This window comes from Pezoporus flaviventris, unplaced genomic scaffold (assembly GCF_033815535.1).
Source record: "Pezoporus flaviventris isolate CSIRO_AGI_PZ_B2104156 unplaced genomic scaffold, CSIRO_AGI_Pfla_v1 ptg000002l, whole genome shotgun sequence".
NCBI classification, from domain to species: Eukaryota; Metazoa; Chordata; class Aves; order Psittaciformes; family Psittacidae; genus Pezoporus; species Pezoporus flaviventris.
This window is the reverse complement of record NW_026892550.1, coordinates 53,277,649-53,297,055: the sequence shown is the minus strand read 5'-3', so window position 1 is coordinate 53,297,055 and position 19,407 is coordinate 53,277,649. Positions and strand designations below refer to the sequence as shown.

General features: G+C 37.9%; 1 long non-coding RNA gene across 3 annotated transcripts; it reads right to left on the bottom strand.

Annotated features, from left to right (window-relative positions):
• Positions 1 to 874: 874 nt before the first annotated feature.
• Positions 875 to 10,874, bottom strand: LOC133282617 (uncharacterized). Of its 3 annotated transcripts, none has more exons than XR_009747672.1 (4): positions 10,751 to 10,874; positions 4,160 to 4,241; positions 2,472 to 2,499; positions 875 to 1,034 (listed from the first exon to the last, which is right to left on the bottom strand). It is a non-coding gene; the product is annotated as an uncharacterized LOC133282617 (long non-coding RNA). The 3 variants fall into 3 exon arrangements; XR_009747675.1 differs by lacking the exon at positions 10,751 to 10,874 and adding an exon at positions 4,842 to 4,912; XR_009747678.1 differs by lacking the exons at positions 875 to 1,034; positions 10,751 to 10,874 and adding an exon at positions 5,380 to 5,503 and having other exon boundaries at positions 2,052 to 2,499.
• Positions 10,875 to 19,407: the final 8,533 nt, after the last annotated feature.

The window sequence follows — 19,407 nt, the reverse complement described above, 5'->3', positions numbered from 1 at the left end:
ATCAGATCATAGTTTTGGCACAGAAGAAAATTCAACCTTCAGCTTTCTTCATGTTTGCCAATACCACCTTTATCTTGTCTAGCATAATTATTCGCTTGACAAGACTTTATTTATTCATTTTAAGAAAGAAGATAATAGCCTTTAATTACTACAGCAGACTAAAGAGGAAAAAAAAAGATAATTCCTTAAATCACATCTTAAAAAAAATAACAAACAAAAAAAATAAACCAACCCCAAAACAAAAACAAAAAACTTTTCCAAATGTACTCTTATTAAACTATTCCTCAACTTTTTTACTGACATTTTATCCTTTCTCTGGAAATTCTCTGTTTTTCTGAAATACCTACAATACAAATTCTAGATATAAATTTAATAAGCAGGTAATATATACCTTCACAAATGTATACATGTGTTCAGTACTAGATTCATATATATATTCTATATCACGGGACACATACATTCCATGTATAGTTGGATAAATAATAAACTAGTTGAGAAGACAGTACTAAAGAGGAAAATTACACCTTGAAATCTGACTGGGTGATTATATTTAGACTCTGAAAGACCCACTGAAGGGGGAATCATCTGCTTTACTAAGTAAACCCCTGGAATAAACACTGGATGTACAGTATTAGTCTGTAACCTAGCAAATTGCTGCAATGTAGGACACTGTGGATTACAAATGTGCATTAAATAACATATTGTTACAGAGTTTTTCCCCCCCTTAGGATGCACTCAACACTTTCCTCCTTCCTGTCTGACAATATGTTGCCATGCTATAAAAGCCCTAATGCCCATTTCAACGATTAGCTGTACATCAGCATTACTACTTCAAATCCACAAGTTTCGCATCAAGCATTAAATGGGATGAATATTGATCTGCTAAAGAGGATTTATTTATTTCTTGCTCTATCCAAAGATCAACTACTAGCAGCTTTTGGTGGATCTGTTGAGCTCTTACAGCACAAAGCTACTGCATACATGACACCGGACTTGACATTTCAGTTCTGGAAGAAAACCAAACAGTAAATTCACTGCAATAATCCTAGATAAATGAGATGATCACTGGAAAAGCTGAGATAGTTAAGTGGTCTATCAGAAAAGTCCAAAGGATGATATTGAACTGCTGCTACATAGTAACCTCTCTCATGACAACATGGCACAAGATCACCATATCAGATGCCAATATCATTGTCTTAAACAAAAGCACCATGTCTTCAGATTATCTTGGAACACTTCACAATTATGTTCTGAGCTGAAAACTGTATACTCAATATAAGTACAATCAGATACATATCATTATCACAATATTTACCCATCGATTCCTGTTTTGTTCTGTTCAGTCAGTAACACACTAATAACTATATAAGGCATTCAAGAAATAGATACGTATTTCAGTCCTCCCAGCACAGCTAGTAGGTTTCTTGTAATGTTAGAACTGTCCTTGAAATGTTCTTTTTAGTATATTTTGGTACGGATCACTTTCTACTCTTTGGCACTGATATAGTAGAAAAGCATACAAATGAGTTGATGAGGACTGCAAGCAGATTTAGAGATGAACCAGTGAGTTGCTTTGCCTTTTATACTCAAATGGCAAGGGCACAAGGGAGTGCTATGTTTTCACTAACTGATAGGGAGCATTTGAAATGCCAGTGTAAGAAGCCATGAAATTTTTGCTGTGCCACTTATACAGGAAACCGAAAAAGTCAGTCAAAACATTGCCTCAGTGCTATGATTTCATCAAGCTGTATCATTCCAGTAGCTAATAATGTCGTCCTAGTCATCTGCTAAATGTTTCATTTTTATTTATCTGACTTCATCAACTTGCCTTTCTGAGAGCATATCATTTACAGAACACATGGAAAAGAAATAAAACCAGTGCCATACAATAGGGATATTTGCTACCATTAAACATTGCCTCATTTTTTGATTCTTCTAAGATCACAGTTCTTAAAAAATAAAAGAAAGGAGAAAAACAAAAAGAAAAAAACAGGAAAAAAGCAGCAGCATGTTATCAGGAACAGATCTGAAAGCTGAAAACCAATGCTTTGTTTTGGTTGCTTGAACTCTATGAATTTCTAAACGGCCTTGCCACAGGTAGCACTCAGTTTAATTAGGTTTTTATCTGTAGAACAGTGTCTGCTTTGCCAAGGCTTGAGGACTTTGGGCCAGTTCCAAGTGTCAGTGAGAAAGAAACAAAATGTGTTTCAACATTAGCCCTGCATTTAGACAAACACAAACCACCTCTCTTTTTTGTTTTTTTTCTTTATATAGATTCCATTTCATCTGTGTATAAAATAAACCATGCTTGTGAAGACAGTGGTGGTGAGATACGTCCATATGTATTTCAAACATAGAAGCTTGTATTATTTATAAACCATCCTAAATAAAACAACCCAAAACAAGTCTGAAAAGGTAATCTGAAATCTGTTCTGGATGATCTCTGCCTCGTTCAATCTCTTTAATGGGACATTACACAAAGTTTTCTCTTCCAATAGACTGTGAAAAAAGAACAAAATGAAACAGTATAACCGTGAGTAAATAATGACAGGAGAGACCATTTTATGTTGCCCAATGTTTTCAGGGTATCTATATCTGGAACACATGAAACGATAGCACATTCATATCTCCTGAGAAGCAAGAATCATTTTCCTGTCTTTTGTATTCTCATAACATGGCTGTCTATAAACTGCCTTCTAGGAACAGCGTCTAAATTTGCAATGTAATTTGGTAAAAAGTTAATCCAAGTCACTAATTCTTTCCTTTTTTCCCACTACTAAATATAAAAATAATGGAATGTAATGTAAAAAAAACTTACATAAAAGGATAATGTCTATAAACTTTTCTATAGTTTCTTGGGAGTGGCTTTCACAAGGAAACAAAATCAAAGAAACAAAAATATTTGCTTAATTCTAGTTCAGTATTTAATACTTCTACCTAACAATAACTCCTTTCTTCACAAACACTCTGTAACACAGGTCAGTCTGAAACAGACTGCAATGCCTGTGGTTTGAATATAACAGCAAAATTTCAGACATGGTGAAAACCCGTATTCTACCTTTTATCCTCCCCGTGTCTTTTTCACATCCTTATGGTCATTTCTGCCTCTGCAACTTACTTTATTATTCTTTTATATTAAAAAAAAAACTAAACTCTTTTTTCTTCCTGCGCTTCCCCCTCCCCCTTTGCCCCAAATTCCTAAAATGTTGAAAAAATAGTCACTTTTTAAAAATTATTTTATGGTGAGTTTGAAATCCTTTTTTTTTTTTTGTCTTTTTTCTCTCTCCAGGCTTGTTCATCTTTAGAGCACATCTAATCTGTATGTAATGAAAAGCAAAGATGCCATAAATAGAGACACTGGTCATCACTGCAATAATCACAGTCAAGGGTATGATCAAAGGCTGTCCTGCAGAGCTTCCACCAAGTAATGTGAGAAAGAATAGCAGTAAGCAATTCATAACAGCGTAACTTCCTGAGGCAGCAGCATCTCTCCAATGTGCTATATTATCATTTAAATCACAGATACTTTCACAGGTCATATTTCCACACAAATTAACATTTTACCACCTAGTGCATGCATTCATGTTTCTCTTTTGGGACAAAACACCAGTTTATCTAACTCTACAGGTACATTAGGAAGTTTGTGAAAAATCAGTTTGTCCTGTCCCCCACCACTAAAGAACTCAGGTTTTTAGGAATGATCACAACCCAAACAGGGCTATATGATGCACTCCATGTACTACATGCACCATGTGAAATACAGATGAAGATTTTGTTTTCTTTTAGGTATTGTTTTAGAAGTCACAAATTCTAATACTACCTAACAAAACTCCTAGCCGCATAAAAAGATGCAATAAACCTCTCTAACAGTAGCTGATTTGTATGCAACATTGACCATAAGGGTAACTCTTCAGTAAACCTGAATCTCATATATAATGCATAGCAGTTAATAAATCATAGTAAAATCAGGTGGCTTAGAGCCAACAATACCCAACTCGTAATGGAAAGGGGGGAAAGATTTATAGAGAGACAGAGTCTGTCTGGATTTTGCTTTTAAGAGGCTCACACAGTGCAGTGGGAAGATCTTGCTGTGGTTTCCAAGCAGACACATCTGTGTCATGCTGACTCAGTCCTTCCCCCAGCATTGCCCCTCACTTACCCATGGTGATGTCTCTTCTCTCCAAAAGCTTCCTTCTTTGACCATCTGTGGTTTCTTGTCTATCTGCTCCCCAGCATACGAGCTGGAAAGGAGAGAGATCACGATGAGATCAGAGTATTGTTCTGAAATTTCACAAAAACACCCCACACTAGATTTCAAACTTAAAGAGGAATACTTGAAATGAGCCTGTTGAAACTGGTTTCTCAACCCTCAAAAAGCCATGCTACAAAGTATTCAAAGTGCCACATATTTCCCAGCTTTAAAATCCCATTTCATAAAAGGGAGAAAACGTACTTCAGTGTTTATAATGGGAAGAATGGGGTTTTTTTGCTTTAAGTAGCAAGGGCAAAAAAATCTTCTCAGTTCTTATTGGAGATCCAGGAGAGCAGGATATTATAAGGATCTGGGATCTGCATGGATCTGAGAAAATATTTATTTTTTCAAAAAAAAAAAAAAGCCTTTTCACAGCAATCAGAGACCCTTATCCAAGCAAAAATATTAGTGCAAGATTAACACACAGCACCGCCAAGTGAAGCATACTTGCAGCTTCATCAGTAGTGTGATGTTAGTTACACATGTATAAAAGCCAGAGAATATACTTATTTCTTAAGAATCACATTCTGATTCTTAAACTGATTCTGATCCACAAAACTAATGCCGAAGTTACTTAGTTTTCAGGTACCTTCATGTATGTCATTCACTTTGACTAAGGGGAAAACACTTCTCTTTTTGGCTCAGTTATACCAAGTTTATGGTTGTCATTGCTGAGAGCACGCTGGCGGCTCAGGATTTGGCTTGGGAAAACTGCAGCAGAGTTTCTAAATCAAACTTAAACTCAATTCCACTTCCACACCCTAAAAAAGCAAACAACAAAACGTGTCTATTTATGCCAGGTTTTCTTCCTTTCTTTTTTGGTATTATAAATACCTGAGTGTCACACCAATACTACTCGACAAAAAGTTTTGAAAATCAAAAGCAAAGTAGAATTTGGAAATCCAACACACAAATAAACCAGGACCACCCTACCAAAATGAAAATATAATTAACAGAGCCGTGCGGATTCGCCCTCTGCACAGAGGATAAGCCTTTAACAGGTACTTTTAGGGAGCGACCGCTCTTTGCCCACGCCGCCCTGAGCCAGCCCTCCCCGCGGCATAGCTCCGCTTCTGCCGTACGGCTGGGGCGGCGGGGTAAAGCCGATTTCTCCGCTTCCAACCCACTGAGAGGACGGGGACCCGGGCGACCATTAGGGCCCGGCTGGCCGGGGGGGCCGGGCCTGGGCAAGGCCGTCACGGAGGCCGGCCCGCCGGCAGGTGGGCGCCCCCCTCGGGGCGTAGCTATGGGAGGCCGCGCCGGAACTCGAGCACCCCGCTCGCTCGCTCGCTCTCTCTCAAGTTTCGGCGGCTACTGACTCCCGTCCCCTCCGGAGCGGCGGTGCCCCCCGGGGCACAGCCCGGCCCATGGCGCTAGATGGCAGCACCCGCTTGCGGAATGTCGGGAAATGGCACCCGCCGCGGGCAGGGCCGGGCAAGTTGGCCTTAGGGAAGAGGGCGGCCAGTGCCCCGGCCGCGGGGGCCCCGGCCCCTGACACACAGCCCGGGCTTCAGAAGCGAGCTTTAAACTTCATCTCCGGCGCACAAGATACAACATGCGGTTGTAACAACACCCCAAGTAAGCATGGGGGTACACAAAGAAAATAATAACAAAAAATACCCCCCCCCCAAAAAAAAAAAAACACACTCAGACTAGGAACAAAATCACCTCGGGACAATTGACAGAAATAACGTGAAGTCTACTATTTCAGCAGAAGATAAATATTTAAGTATAGCCTACTGCCAGGGAAGGGGATGGGATTTTTTCCATTGACCTCTGTAGCAGCAGGACTGAGTTCAAAGAGTGGAGTAATACATTTCTCACAGCTTTCCTCTTGTGCTAGCTTATTTTTTACAAAACAGTTTCTTTCTTTTCCTTTACAGGACAAATTACTTGCAACTTATTTGCTGTGTCAAATGGCAGTAATGATAAGTCCTTCAAACTGATGGCTAAAAGCCAGTCTCAATAGTATTTATTTAGGGATAAAAATAAGAAAATAAGACCTCTTAACATGTAACTCCAGTTTTTTCACTTTTTGTGTGTAGTTTAGTCCATTTTGCAGATTTTTGATGACATAGGGCAATAGCACAGTTACAGATTTACAGAGCTTTCCATCTCTGCACTGCTTTGAGAAGGGTACAAAGTTAATTCACATGAAATAACCTGTATGTAAAACTGCCTTGCAAACAAATGGGCAAGCAACTTGTGAACTACCACCTAAGAAACTTTTGGCTGCTGCCACCCTGTCCTTCTGGGGCTTGTCTGAGCACCAATCCAGCTGATTACCCCACAACAGCTCTCCCAACATACCACCCCCTGCAAAACCAGCTATGGGCAGAATCCACTCATGTTTATTACTTTGCCTCCAGAAGATGGCCATGGGAATCCTATCTCATGCAGGTGCAACTCACCCAGGTGCTGTTAGAAGGGAAGGACAAGTGGGAAGGCAACCACCCAGAAGGCAACACCCATGCACTGCCACTGCGAGGAATGCATCAGTGGAAAGAACTTGTGATTTTCAATCCTCCCTACTTCATCAAATCGGAAACAACGAGGCCCCAGAGGAAGTACAAGCACAGAGTATGCTAATGAATGAAAGCAAGACAATCATAGCAAGGTTTTTCGTGTATCGACACAAGCATCAGATTATGTTTTTTGGCAAGAAATGTAAAGCTACGAACGATACTCCACACTGTCTTTACAAATAGCCAAGAAAGTGTTATTTCAGAATTCATAGTCAGACTTGGTTATATTTTGCAAGGAATGGTCTGCTGGCAGACTCTGAGGATCTACAGTCTGTACAGTGTCTCGGTCTGCGGTTTGATTCTATAGCTCTTAGCCAGAATATTCCACTGTCAATCAATCCTAACCAGAAAAAGATACTGCTCTGGCGATTAAGTAAAAACAATAACACATATGAACTAAGAAGATCAGATGAAATGGATAGCAGAAAGTATAAAAAACGCAGGTCAATGAAGCAATAAATGGTTAGAGAAGTATAAATAATAAACATCTTTTCTGTCATCAAGATCCCCACACTGGAACAGAAAAGAACAAAAATTCTAAATCTCTTTTCACCAAAATTCCAGTTAAAATATTATTTTGCTGCGCAGAAGGGGGAAAAGAAATAACAGCCTGCCTCAGTCCTGCTGCCTCAGCTTCTGAAAGAGAGTTACATGCTTCATGTTCAAGAGTGCTGATGACACTACATGGGTGCAGCCTGTCTGAAATGCATTTAATTGCTGTTTAATCCCCATTTATCACTAATGGATGAGACTCAAAGAGGAAGTGGGGGTCCCTAAAATCCATATTGTTTTCTTCTAGTATTTCTGAAGTCCTTGATAGGCCATGTGTAGAGTGTCAAACAAATATAAAAAATGCAACTGGAAAATAGTACATTAAGCTTTTGTATTAACTCTCATTTGGTAATGGTTTGTAATATGGGCTGTTTGAAATACTGGTACAAACTCAGCAAAAGATGATGCAAGATTAAATAAAGAGGGTCAGAAGTTTGGGGAGAAGCACTGAACAGTAGCAAAGGAGCACAGCAGCTGTTACACAGTGCACAGCAACGCCACAGAATAGTTTATGACAGGAAGTGCAGAAAATTCCACAATTCACCTGAAGCTACAGTGGGAATTATGTAGGCAAAATATAGTTATTAAAACTGGAATGTAACCAAGACTTCAGGGGCTAATAACCCTTTTTTTTTGCAAGAGATAGCAAAAAACTCCCCAAGCATCTTTGTTGACCACAAACTACAAGACCACAGCTTAACATCTCAATAGAAAGACACGGATTTTTCCATATGAATTGTCACAAGAACGTGATCTTTCTGGGAGATGATTTCCTGGCCAACAATCTCCATTTCCTTCTATAAACTGCAAAAAGCGTTAGTGATTTTGGGATTAATATATATATATTATACATATATACACATACACACACACCCCTTTTTTATATATATACATATATATACGTGTGTGTGTATAAAAAAGAATCCTCTTTACAGCTATTTCCAATGGTTAAAAAAATATGGCCAGTCTTGAACTGGAATTTGACAGTAGCAAAGTGAATACATTTACTCATTGTCGTATCCTTTACATTTCTTCATGTTAAAACGTCATTATTTCTTGCCTAAAACTTTACTCAGTTTGAAAGGCCAAATATTCACTTCAATGAAGAATTAAAGTACCTGACAGAAAAATCAGACTACGCAGAGCATGTAGTGTTATGTCTGCATTTATAAAACACATACAGATCATGCACAAATATTTAGGAATATAAGTGCGCAGGCTGTGAAAGTACGTGTGTATTAGGACCATAAATACTCCTGAGAGTGGAACACATATGTGTATGCAGTGTGTATTTCTGTATGCAAATATGACTACAGTACAGAAATATGGATAAGCGTTGTGTGTATTGTTCATTTAAGGTTCTTTAGTGCAGTTTAAAAGATTCTTTTGCGATGAAATTTGAGACGCATGTGTTTCAATGAAAACTGTGTAGAAGAAAGCTATCCAGCTCATCCCAGGATTAAGCAGGTAACGAGTGCTACTCCAATTTATCAGACCTGTTGCATGCAATTATACATGCCAGAGAAAAATAATTTTTTGCAGATGTTTATTTAAAAATCAAACTTCTTGTGTTTTGCTGCATTCAAAGATACATTTCTTTTGCAGAGACAGAAAGCAGCTGCAAAACAGTATCGATTGCCATTACATCTTGCCACATGAAGAAACATGCAAGAGGCATTCTCATGGTAAAAATGCAGTCACCTTTAAAAATGGCAACTCCTCCTCTGGATGCATGCTGGTATCAATAAAATCAGGTAGCTTAGAAAGTTCAGTTAAATTGTACCTATAGTTAGATCTGCTAAAGGAGCAGACACAATATTTTTCCCTTCTTTAAATGTAGTATGGTGAATGCTGAATATGTTAGAAGATAATTACTTGGAATGTAAAATTCAGTGTTTTAAGTAAGAAAATGCCACATTTAGAACTGCCAGCCAGTTCAACTCCTTCTTTTTAAGCACACACACATATACATATACACACAGGCTACTATATAGTCTTTAATTACACAAGAATCTTCATTTTCTCTGCCTTATTCAGTGCTTTGAGTGAGAGCACCGCCTAATGCAATTGATGCTGGATAAACAGATGCAATGTTCCAAGTGTTTCACTTTTCAAACAAAAAGGTTTTCTTTTCTCCTCAAGGAGAATTTTTATTTAAGATACATGCTGAGTAAATATATAAATACTGGGACTACCTCACTGTATCCTCCCTCCTCATAAATTTCTTGCCTTAAATTGTTCTTTTGAAGATCACACTAGGTCCACAATCCTGAGTAGAGTTTGGAAGTACACATAAATGGAGCTGCTGCAGTCTGTGTCAAACTCTGGTATCTGCAGTTCTTGTCTGTGTCAGACCTGCCAGGTACACACCAATGCACACACACTGCCTTCACCTGGGAGTAATGTGGCCTCATTAGCTTATGCTACTAGCACCCTGCCTCTAGGACTGGCTTGGCTATCTTAAATACAACTCTAAGTCTGGAGGTGGTTTGTAGCTTACAGCACTGGCTGAAGGAGCTCATGCTCACCCTTCCATACTGCTGGTCTTAACAGGAGAGCTGCTACCAGAAGATGCAATTACAGGCTTGTTTACGAATACACAAGAGAGCATTTGCCCACAGGAATCTCTTTGAGAATTTGCCCTTTAGGTACAATTACTGAATTTGCCCCCCAAACTGCAATATCAGGTGCACGCTTGAGCTCTGGGCTTTACAGGTATGGCTGCACACTTAAGAGTTAATGCTAGCTGCTTTGGGTAGTATTACTTACTACTCTTATGTCCAGACTCTGCTAATTTTTGTTGTTGTTTTTGTTTTAAGATAGTAATTCTTTTAATACCTACAGAAAAGAGGCATAAATAGCTATAGAGTTCAGTTTCATTCCCCAAATTATTTGTAGTTAAAGTCAGCTGGAAATTTAGCAGGCATTATTTGTAACTATGAATGGGGAACATAAACATTTATGTGACCTTGGCATTCATATCACAATTAACTATAAATTCTGACTCAACTCAAAATTACTTACAGTTTTTATGAAAGCCTCTATATGCTTACACTTCACAAGACTAACCAGAAAACCATCCAGAAGTTAAAATTGCCATAAGGAAGATTTGTAACATGAAAGGTGTTTCTAAGGACAGCTATTAAAAAAATATTCTGACAGAAATACACAGGAGTTCCAACTCAAACAAGGGTTGTTCACACAAGGAGGCATTTTGAGATTGAGCCCTAGTTTGTAATTTATTACTTTGGATTGCAAAGCACAAAATTTTAGATTACTTTGTTATCATTGAGCTTCATAGCCTTTGAAAACCTTTGTTATTTGCCTATTTTGTATTTTATTTTTAATTCTTTGCTTCTGCTGTCCCACTCCTCCCCATACCAGTCATTCCTGTTTTCTTTACCTTTACATTTTTACATACCTCAAGCAAAGTTCAGATGTTTATAGATGGCAAGTACAAGGGTGAGGGGATGAGCCCACACAAGAAGCAACTTGTTGGTTCAAACAGAAAGCAAGCAAATGGTTAGCAGATTTGGACTGCTCATTGCAGAGCAGGGGCCTGGACAAGATGACAGCAACAGCCTGCTTGAAAGCAGGTTGGGACCATTACTGGTAATTATAGTTAATCAGCAACAATTGTCTTGACCAAGATACAGATCAACATTGAGCACTAGCCTAACAGGATCTAATGAGTGTAATGGAGGATGAAGAAAGCCTGATTAAACTTGCAAGGCACTGAATGACCTGAGCAGATGAGGCACTGTAATTCCCAGACCCTCTCTCTCTTCCCTTCTGCCTCCAGTCCCTAGTGCCGAAAGCAGTGAGTCTTGGGGCTATATGACAATACAGACTGTATTGCAGTGTGCTGTCAGTAGTGATTAATGGGTCAGAAACGTGAGAATTTGCATTCAGATATGAGTAGATATATGCATTTTTTTTTAAAGCAACTGCAACTACTGACTGATTTTATGCTATATAGCAATTGTTCTTGAAACTAATCGATAATGTTGTTTAGCAGTCTAAGGCTATCGCAATACCCAGAACATTTTCTTTTTTAAAAGCATTTTGCAGAGGTAATGAATACCTAAACATTTAAAAATAATTGGAAAAGGGTACATGCTTTTCTGTATCCTTATTGGTATTGCTCTTTCCATTAGAGTCTAAATTGATCAGAATTTTTTTTCCTCATGAAACTTCTGTGTGAGAGCAAACAGTTTGAATCCTCAAGATCCTTCTTAAGAGTATAGCATTCTCATAAAACACTGATTACATGTTGGTTATGTACGGAATTAATTCTAAGTAAGTTTTGATCTGAAAAGTTTCTGGTTCAAAATAAAAATTTGAGAAAAATAAATTTAAGAAACATGTATTTTGGCCTTTATAGCAAAAAAATGTACTGATGCAACAACGGCAAATCTTGCAAATTTCAAATTAAAAAACCATACAGTTTATCTCAGTATAGACTATACAAGTAGTAGCCTCACAGGAGAAGTATGCTATAAAATGTTTTTATCTATTGACTCTTCAGGCTTAAGAAAGTGAATGTGGAAAAGAATTACAGTTCTCTAGACTTCCCCAGAATGTAAGTACAGATGTATAGACTCTTAACTGAAACACAGCCCTGCCAATAATCCTTGTACTTGAAAGGAAGAGTAATTTGGCCAAAAGTAGAAGAAAACCTGGGCTTCTGGTGTGACACAAGCCATCAAAACATCTGAAAGCTAGTTAGCACTTGTTACACCTGTGTTTTGTCTGGCCATAATGACACATTTCTCAGTCTAACCCTATTCTCACATATGCTTCACATTGTATATATTCCTTAAGGGAATTCTGTAGCTAGTTTTAGCAGAAGTGGATAGCTGGAAGGTTCTTATTTAGCAGAGGGTCTCTGCTGACTTCCAGTTTGTTAGCTGGTTTGGTTTTTTTTTGTCTGATATTGATTTAATTTTTACTGAGCTTCTAAACATACACAAGCACATCATTATTACTGACATAAATACTATTAGCAGTGCTGCACTAAATGTATAGCCTGGCACAGCCTTTTGGGAAGGCTAGTAGAATGGTGCTAGAGTCTTGGCAAACTTTAGGCAAAGTTCATGACCAAAAGAAATCTGTATGCTTTTAAGATTTGCAGTGAAAGAGGAACAACAGGTTGACGTTTATTTTTTTCAGCTAAACATCTCTTTTTTTCAAGAAATGTGGGACAAAAAAAGCTAGTGGCTGTGATATCTTAACTCTTAAGAGATAGGACCTATAACCAACATAGACAACACAGATTGAAAACCTCTAAAACTACTTAAGGTTATTCTGAGGTAGTCCAAGATATTGGTGAAGTGTATTAGGGGTACCTTGGAATCCACTATGCAGATAAGGCATCCCATGGTTGTTAGCTTTATTTCATTAATTAAACCAACCAAATCAACAAAACGTTAATGATCTAGGAAACATCGGTCTTTTACACTTTCCTCCAAAAGCAATAAAAGTAACTTAAGTGTGCCTACATTCAGTCTAGGAGTTTTAGAAAAAAATCTTATACTCAGACAGGAAATGTATTAAATTTAAATATGAAGAAAGTAAAAGATGGAGAATTGACTCTTTTGTTACTACTTTTTTATTCTCCCTGTTGGTCATTCTCAGTCAAACATTTGTAGTTCATTTTTAACTAAAAAACATTTTTTTTTGTCATTTTTCTTTACTAGATTGAAGAGCCCTTTTACTATCCATCCCTCTTCTCTGCATAAAGACATTTAACATTGTAATTCAAAGACATCTGTGTTCTTTTCAATAAACTAGAGCTCCTTAATTCCCTCACTGCAGCACATTTTATCTCTTTGTCCTAAATTCTTTTTTGTTTCCTCTTTTCCACTCCAATTTTTCAACACCATTTTGAGTGTGCCAACACCAGAACAGATTAGACTACACCAGTATCGCTTAGTGTTTGGAGACTGCTAAATTCTTACCCAAAAATAGAGATGACTTAGCCCTTGCACCAGACTCTTTCATACAAAATTTAAACATTGTAAAAGTATGATTTAGAGACATGCAGTTTTTGTGCAAGAAATTTTTAATGAAGAAGAGACAATCTACTACCATAAGTCTTTAGCTGTCTGAATGGAGCTATCATGGGACATTAGTCATGCTCAACAAGAAAAAAATGGCTTTTGATGTATAAGAGTATTTACCCAAGATGTAGCTCTTAAGTTAAACACATTTTTAATGATTTAAAGAAGCAAATCCAAAAGTTTTGGATATCATGTAAGCAAGTCTGAAGAAAACCTGAGCTCTTACAAGGGTTACTCTAAGGCCTTATTCCCAGGCACTGACAGGATAGGAGCAGTCACGTTTTCTATTAAATGTTCCAACAGCTTTAACATCTTTTTCATCCTGGAATTAATTATTCTCAATGCCACCTTGATTGAAATTGTACCAGCACAAGATTATTCCAGTACAATTACTCCTGACACGCATCATGTGAAAGAATATAAATGTTCACAGGACTGAATTAGTTTACCTACACCAGTTAACATGACACACAACTGCTTGTGTGGATTGCTTGAAACAGAAGAGTTCCTTCTCAATATATAGCATATTTAGAGAATTGGAGATGCATTATTTGAGCTTCCACTTTCTTCTAAATCATCTAGTATAGGCTAAAGCAAGAGTAGGACAAACCCAGTAGATCTTATTTCAGTTGCTAAGTAAATTAATCCATGCATCTTCTTAACTGCTTATTGTGCAGTTTGTTCCCAATCTAGGTTTTCAGTTTATGCTCTTCTGTCTGTGAAGGGAAGAAAAAAAAAAAAAAAAAAAAGGGGGGGATGGTGTCTCTCTATTGTTTATGAAATATGGCTGTCCTGAACTTCAGTGCCTCTTTTTATCCAGTTCCTACTAGAACAGTATGTTCTCTGAATAACCAAGAGATTTTCATTTCTACTTAAAGGAAGTGTGATTAAATGAACTATTAGGAATTATTCAGGTTGGGTAAGAATCCAATTCTTGGTCAAACCTCTTTTAGTTTTAAGACAGGCAGAAGTCATGCTTCAGATGGTTTCCTTTAGTATCCCAGTTACTTTGTGCTTCAGGGAATGACCAAAAATACTGGGCCAGTTGCCTTCCCCCCTCCCCGAAAAATATAGGAAAAGTCAAGAGATTAAGACCGTAATTTTCTGTAATTTGGTACAAGTAATTGTAGAATCGTTTAGGTTGGAAAAGATCCTTAAGATCATCGAGGCCAACCATTAACCTGGTACTGCCACGTCTACCACTAAACCTTGTCCCTAGCTGCCACATACACGCATCTTTTAAATACCTTCAGGGATGGTGACTCAACCACTTCCCTGGGCAGCCTGTTCCAGTGCTTGACAATACTTTCAGTAAAGAATTTTTTCCTAATACCCAATCTAAACCTATCCTGGTGCACCTTGAGGCCATTTCCTCTTGTCCTCTCACTAGTTGTTCTCTAGACCCTTCACCAGCTTTGTTGCCCTTTTTTGGACCTGCTCTAACACCTCAATGTTTTTTTATTGTACTGAAGGACCCAAAACTGAACACAGTATTTGAGGCCCAGTCTCATCAGTGCCATGTACAGGAGGACAATCACTTCTGTAATCGTGCTGGCCATCCTATTTCTGATACAAGGCAGGATGCTATTGCCATTAACCACCTGGGCATACTGATATAGAAGGACTGAGTTGGTTCTGCTTGGAAGTTATGTGCTTCTCTCCCCTGCCCCGGTGTTAAAAGGTGAGGTCTTTATCTTTTATAGCCTTCCTGAGCCTGATATGCAACTGCAGCCCATAACCTTCTCGAATTCATTTCATATCAATGCTGGGACACATACTAGAACTGGGAGCAGTGTATTACCTTTTGCCTTTAAAACGTATACATGCATCCTCGAAAAACCAACAGAACAAGGGAGGACCGCCAGTACATGCCACGTTCTGCAGTGCCAGCAGGATGCAAATCATTCATCGCATTGCAGACCCATTTTACTAATGCAGTCTCAGCTCAAACCTGCTTCTTGGAGCGGAAATGTAAGAAACTAAGGATTTCCTACCACCACCATTGCCAGAAGGAACATATCACACTGAAGCCAAGAAAAGCCCTTTGAAGATGTCTTTTGCTGTAATTTTGCTGTAATTTTGCCAGCACGCTAATTATCCACAAAATTGAGAAAATCAATATCCTTTCTGCTTAAATGGAAACTACTTTTTTTTTTTAAGACAGTTGCTACTGCTTCTTCAAATGAACTTACACAGGAGCTACTAGACTCTGTTTTCTTCCTTTGGTGAAAATAGTAACAGCAAGCAGAGCTATGACAAGGAGTTCTGTGAGATAGAAAGATACTATCTGAAAGTAAACTCTTGCACACATACAAGAATTTTGCCCTAAACTTCAATGACAAGGTTTCATCTTAAGAGAACTATGCATAGAAACAGTTATCTTATTCAGTTCATAAGTCTTACAGTAATTATAAATTCCAGTTTAAACTGGAAAGAAAAATTTATTTAGTCAGTCATTTACTCCATGTTTATTAAAAACATTATTCCAAGGCTGAAGAATTTTCAGTGGTGTTTACTATACATATTATATATGTATATAATATAATAAGTATAAAGTAGGCTATATTAATTTTGGTCACCACTTTTCTTTTGTAAATGGAAATCATCTGTTGTATTTTTTTTTTTCCAAGTGCTAGAAAAATGTCTCTTATTTGAGTTAAAGAAAAGCTCATGCATTTTATTTATGGTTAAACAGTACCACTATTTCCTAAAGGTAATTTTATGCATATACTTCAATTTTAGAAGTTTCTGACAAATAGTCAATTGGAAATATCTGAATCCATTATAGTGTGTTCATACTTGTCTAATACCCTATTAATTCAGAAATAACTGACTGTAATCCCCAAGAAGGGAGAGTGCTGAATTTTCTTTTGTTTTACCTGAACTCTCCTTACAATTATAAAGGTAAACTTACTAGCTCAAAGAGATTTTGATTGCCATCTGCCAGTACTGTGATGCCTAATAATCAACTTATTACCTGCCACAGCCAGCCTTAGATTCTTCTTGGAAACATTAAATATTTTCATTTTATTGCCTCCACCTGTAACTTCTATATAAATCACTCTGCATCCTCTCTAACCTACTTTGGGATGCTATGCAGCACACTATACATCAGATTTTAGCTCAGTACTTGGGCTGTGTGTATATAATTTTTCAACTGCTTCAGTTGGTTTATGCAGACGTAGACTGGGTCCAGTTGCAAACATTCACATCTGAAGTGAAGAAGATTCTTGGTCTTGCTGTACGTGTTTGTTCTGTCTCATACTTTCTGCCTGAGCTGTTACAACTACATTTTACAGGGTCCTCTTCTAGCAAAGTTTCCATTGATATGTTATTATTATATGGCCATTTATATAGACCCAACTGTGTTATTTCCATTTTATTGCAAGGACATAAAAGCTGGAAATCTACCAAACGTAGAAAAAGGAGCCTAAGAACCTTTGAAAACAAATGCCTTAGGGAAATACTGGGTATTAAATGAAGTTGATTTATAGCTGCTGCCAAAATTTGTCAAAGCCTAAGCACTCCTTACATCCAAAGTTATCCAGAAAAGAAAGTAGAAATACTTAGATTAGCGATACCAGCCATATCACTGTTAGATATACTAGTTGGTTGTTGCCAGCATACATGCTGGCATGATGAATGAAATAGTCCCAACTAGAATGGCCCCATCCATCCCCACCTCAAACAATTCTTACAGAGGAAAAACTAATGGGAAATAGAAACATGGAGGTTGTGTGAACAGAAAGCAATTGTAATATAACACAGAATAAGATCTGTACTTAGGAGGGGTTCAGATTTGTAATACAGCTTGCAATATCAGAATCAACATGTAGGAAGAGGAGAATATGAAAACTAGTCTTCATTCCCTGAATAGTTTTTTCTCATACATTCTAGTGAATTCTGTATCTTCTTGTACCCTAAGGCTTGGCTAAGTTGCAATTATGGAGGTGAGAGCAGTTGAACTGTAGTAACAAGTCACATGCAAAGCCTTTGTCCACCTCAGTTGCAAGACAATGTCATTTAGATTCTAGTAATTCATGTGATCTTGCAGTCACAGAAGGGTTAGAGCAACTGGATGGAGAGTTACCCACAGCAGACTAGCGTAGTAGACATGTCAGAACATGTAACTGAATTACGCCTCAGACTTCCAACCAGCATATTGGTTATTTAGGAGAAAAAAAAAAAACACAAAAAAACCCCAGAAATCTGCTGTTAATCACTGAATCACTTCCCCCAACATTTTTAAACATCTTTCCCAGCCACTTCTATGGTTCATACTTCTCACGGTCATTATTGCCTTCCTTTCTGCTTAGCCAGCTACTCTTTCATTTATAGTTTGGAAATTCACTTCCATAGGTATATAATTAGAAGACTTTGGTTGCCTATTTAAGGCAAGGAATGAACTCTTGCTCCTTTTAATGTTTGTCCTTCTGAAAGCATCCTCCACATGTCTCAAGCCTCTGGGCAATGCTTTAATGCATGTAAATTAAGAAAAACAAATGATAGAGATAAGCATCACATAGGCCATATTAATAAAACAGAGCCCAATGATTTCAAGTTGGAGGCAATCTCAACACTTCTCAGAATAAGAGAGTTTTCTCACAGGTAAGGCGACAAATAGTGTTTGGGAAATTACCTGTCCTTTCAGAGAGCTGGGTTTAGCTTTCATTCTATGTTATGCAATGTAGCATGTTATTCATGCTACACACTAAATGTCTGGGACAGAGTCAGCAGCAGACTTGGGACTTGCTGGTAATTGAAAACAGGTTCTGAAGCAATGATTATCACACAGTAAAACTACAGTACTCCACGTGCTGCACAGAGCCAGCCAGTAACCCTAGCCATTTTCTTTTCATCTGACAGAACAGGCATTTGAATTTTTTTTGGCAGTTGAGCAGTAAATGCACTGTGAACTTCATTTTCAAGCTGTGTTGATATCTACTGGATTTACTAATCATCGAATATCGATTCTGCACTAAAACAAGACACATGGTTGCAAGTTCCAAAACAGTAAGTCAAAAGACTATTGCACATTATGTGATTGTAAGCTAGCTAAAAATATTCCATCTACTTTGGCCTAGTGTCAAGTTCTCAGAGGTCTGATTTGCTGTTTCTGAGAAAAAGGTTTCAGTCTGAATTGTATACCTGGATTTTGCAAAGCATCACAGCAAGTTCCTCAAATTCCTATCCAAATTCACTAACATGCATTTTCACTTAAACACTCCTGAGGATCTCCTTTAAGCATAATTTATATCTTGAGCTAAAGCAAGAGAAATAACCACAGTTTCTTGGATTTGTAAGGAAGCTACAGGTGAAAGTCTAGTTAGGACATTTAGGAATTTGCACAGACCTTACTGTGAGAACCAAGTCAAGACACCCTCTAAAGATCCAGTTTCTCCTTCCAGAGTAGAATTACAATTCAGGTAAGATAACCAAAACTTATGGCAGTGAATGTCTGGAGACTGAGCTACCAGATATTTCCTCTCTCATCCTGAGCAAGTCACATAAAGCAGAACTCTGCTCCCACCTTTGCAAAAATGGTGTTGTAGGATCCCAGTGCACTGTCTCTGTTAATTTTAACTGCTGACCTACCCAGTAAAAATGTCCTTTTCCCTGTCAGCTCTGCAGATTTTGCTGAATGTTTGCCATTCCTTTTTATTGCTACTGTTAGTCAGTATTTCAAAAGCCAAACAAGGCCATAATTTACCCCTTTACAATGTTATTAGCACCCATGGCTGGCATGGACAGATGGAAATTAGAAAACAGTTGCATGGATGATACAGAAAGCCTGAACTCGCTTTCAGATCGCTGCCTTGGCTTTGCAGGGTGAGCAGGATTAAAGGGTAGTAAGAATTGATTTTCTCGTAGAAGACAAGTATAGCTATCTACACAGTGATCAGGTTTCTGGAGCAAGGGAACATAATTTGCAGAATTACTTGATTTTTCAGGCCAGGACTGCACCTGATGTACGTCTGTACCTTTTTTGTCTTTGTCTAGTGAACAAAGAGGGTTG